Source organism: Fukomys damarensis, unplaced genomic scaffold, assembly GCF_012274545.1.
Source record: "Fukomys damarensis isolate Sample0158 unplaced genomic scaffold, DMR_v1.0_HiC HiC_scaffold_3, whole genome shotgun sequence".
In the NCBI taxonomy this organism is placed as follows: Eukaryota; Metazoa; Chordata; class Mammalia; order Rodentia; family Bathyergidae; genus Fukomys; species Fukomys damarensis.
Genome location: NW_022900915.1, coordinates 17,902,291 through 17,905,724, shown reverse-complemented (window position 1 = coordinate 17,905,724; position 3,434 = coordinate 17,902,291). Strand labels below are relative to the sequence as shown.

Sequence of the window (3,434 nt, the reverse complement as noted above, 5' to 3'; positions counted from 1 at the left end):
AAAAAAAAAAAAAAAAACCAAACAAACAAAAAACAGAAGACCACATTTTCAATATAATACGAGAACATGGTTTACCTCACCATCTTATTCATAGTGGCTGGCCTTCCACATATATCGGACCTTCTACCTAGACTAATCTGTGAATCCAGTCATCACCAGGTTGTTGGTTCCCTTTCCCCAAAGGCTTTCATATCTCCCTGCGCTTAGTTACTTCCTGTCTCTTCTCTGAAATCATACATGCCAGTGTTTACACACACACACACACACACACACACACACACACACATACCCTCAGCTTTCCTTTTTATGAATCCTCAGGGTAGCTATGCCTTCTCCATTTTGTGTGTTTGGAAGGAAAGACAGCAAAATATACGAGATGCCAATGCAGTTTTTCCTTTTGCAGATCTCTGCAGGACAATTATCCACTCAATCGGCTTCATTTTATAGCTCTCATAACCCTCCTTTATGAACACACTGTGACAGCTGGATGTGGCATTGATTATGGCAGCAGTCTGCAGCCACATTCCTATTTAACTGCAAAGCAGAGCTCTTGCCTACCAACCCAGCAATGAACCTGTGACGTTTTAATTACTGTATTTATGTAAGTCTGTTCCCGACCCGTCTGTGTCCAGCTCCATTAAAACTATGGAGGATTTGTGCTTGCCACTTTCAAGGAGGTCTTCGGCGCTATAGCCTAGAGTCTCTTGTTGGAACCAATTTGGGCTCTGGGCTTTTTCAGGAGAGGTCTCCAACGGTTGGGGTGCACAGAAAGCACATTTTTTTCATAATGAGAGAGCTGAAAAAATAGATAACAAAACATTTTGGCAGATGCCAAGGGCAGTGGTTGATTCCCAGGGGCTCGCTAGGCAATATATGGTGCCAGGTGCACATTGGTAGGATGCAGGGGAAAGGGAAATGGAAAAGGAGGAGCTCTAGAATCTAGGAAATTACAATATAAATTTAGGAATTACTGCCGATAGGCTTTTTCCTTCTAGCCCTCAGCATCTCCACCTGTGAAAGCAAGACAGAATCATAATGACTCTGCTTAGTGGGGAAAGGAAGTTTTAGTTTTCAAAAGCAATCTTCCTAACATGGCGTTCTGTCTGTCCAGAGCAAAGATAGGGCCTCTTTGGCTGATTGTGCCTGCCAGAGAAAGACGGCGTCCTTTAGCGCTGCAGCTCAACTAAGGATCTTACTGCAGGGAATCAGGGATGCACTTCTCGGGGTCAGACGATAGGACTGACTCCGGAAAACCTCCTGGAGGGCTGGACCAAGGTGACCTGTGTGGGTGGGAGTTCCATTAGCCAGTGACAGCGCGGCTACAGAAAGGATCAGCGTGGGAGGCACAAGAGCGCAGAGTAGGCTTACAGCAACCAAAAGCTGCCACACGAGTGTGAGAAACACACACCCCGGGCGCGCTCTGAGCCGGCCGGGAGTCAGCCTGGCTCTATAGAACACAGGGTGTCTCCTTAGCAGTTACCCCTGCATAAGAAATAGGACGGCACCCCTACTCCTTTTCTACTAGAGTCTAGCGCCTACGTACGGAACGTTCGCCTCCACTACCGAGGTGCATTTAAGCCCCGCCTTCCCGGGCGGGGCGCGTTCCCCGCCCACACGGGGCCGGGCCATACGTCACCGGACCCGGGGCGGGGCTTCCTTCGCCTCCCCACTACCCTTTCACCTACGGCCTCTGAGCCGGCTGGTTCTTTCTGCAGAGCTCCGGACATTTTCGGGTGAGTTGGGGTCCGCTGGGGGACGGCAGTGGAGGTGTACTCTCCGGGTAGAAACGAATGGGGGAGGCTTCTGCCGGGGCACGGGACGAAGCTATGGTTTGCTCTCTTTTACCCCGGGCTTGGAAAGCATCTTAAAGAGACAGAATTTGAAGGCCCAGAATCAACCCCTTGTGTTCTGCTGTCATTGTTTCTCTCTGGGGAGTCCCCTGGAGCCGGACTCCGAGAGCCTAGCTCTCCCCAGGCACATATCGTGCTTGGGAAGGTTGTGAGGAGCACGTGTCCGGGTGGAACTGGGTCGGTCCCTGACTCAGCCCAAGGCCGAGAGAGAAGCAGGCCAGTTTTAATGTTCTTAGACATGAGCGATGAATCCTCTATTATGTTCCTGTTCCTCTGATTATTTGGAGTAGATTAGGGGTTAAATATATTTGAAAATGGCTGGGAAAAGATACGGGCTTAGCGAGCCTTACCATACATAAAGGCGAATTATAGTCGTGAGTGTAGCCACGTTTATTAACGTTTTTGCAAGCATGTTGGTTCTTTTTTGTTTGCGGTAATACGGATTGAACTCAGGGCCTTCTCACTAAGCTGCATACTCACATCCCCCCGCCTTTAATTATTTGCTATCGTTTCTGCTGCTCTGGCCTCACAAAGTTAAGGGACGCTAAGCTGTACATGTACTCTCTTAAACTGTTTGCTGATGATAACCTGGAATGCTTTGATTGCAGAATGGCCGATGGTGGGCTTCAGGTAGATGAGACCCCAGGTAAGTGCAACCATTTCAACCCCTTTTGGGCCCCAGCTGTAGGCAGCTGCCTAGGTTGCCGCGTATCTGGGCATGTGTTACACTGCTGGGAGAACAGCAGCAAATGGCTGGTTGGCGTTCTGGGCCTGGTTCATGACACTTTGTGTTAACTATTCCAGGATGTCAGCATAGTTTGTAATCCGGTAAGGTTAAATCTGTGCGAGCATAACTTTTGCAGGGATAAAACCTAAAATCCTTACCTTCCTGAGTGGTTCTGGTCTAATAGATTTGACTTGACATGAATTTACTGTCACACCTTAGAAACTGAACAGAGTCATCAAGTCAGGGAGGGATGTGCAAATAGAAGGAAACAATCACAAGTTTTGTGCCTATGAAGCCCTTTAAAAGGTCTGATATGGGCTGGGGATTTAGCTCAGTGGTTGCAAGCCTAAGGTCCCCAAATTCAATCCCCCGGACCAAAAAAAAAAGTCTGATATAGGGCAGGGGAGGAGGGGTTGGCTCAGTGTTTCTGCGGCTTACCTTGGTCTACCTTACAAGCGCAAGGGCCAGAGTTCCGATCCCTAACACCCCCCCCAAAAAAAAAAGGTCTGCTTATAGGACCGGAATTTCATTGAAGCCAGGGTGTGTGGCTCCCGTTTTTCCAATGATAAAAGCTAGTCATAATCCCTTGGTTAAAAGATTTCATAACTGAAGTTGTCCATAGGGTGCCCTGTTAGGGAAATACTGATGAGAGTTTGCTTTAAAATTATGGGAGCCGGGTGTGGTGGCGCATGCCTGTAATCCCAGCACTTGGAGGCTGAGGCAGGAAGATCGCTGTGACTTCGAGACCAGCCTGGGCTACACAGCGAGTTCCAGAGCAGTCTGAACTACATAGTGAGACCCTGTCTCAAAAAACCAAAAAAAAAAAAAAAAAAAAAAAAAAAAAAAAAAAAAAGGGG

The 3,434-nt window shown here is 48.2% G+C and overlaps 1 long non-coding RNA gene across 2 annotated transcripts in view; it reads left to right on the top strand.

The window, feature by feature from the left end:
- The first annotated feature begins 1,662 nt into the window (after positions 1–1,662).
- The window catches only part of LOC104855030, a 4,497-nt gene continuing 2,725 nt past the window's right edge, over positions 1,663–3,434 (top strand). Inside the window, exons 1-2 of one of the 2 annotated variants that reach the window (XR_004518530.1) lie at positions 1,663–1,733; positions 2,459–2,496. This is a non-coding gene — a long non-coding RNA (uncharacterized LOC104855030). The remainder of the gene's footprint in view (positions 1,734–2,458; positions 2,497–3,434) is intronic. The other variant, XR_778286.2, reaches the window with a different exon arrangement.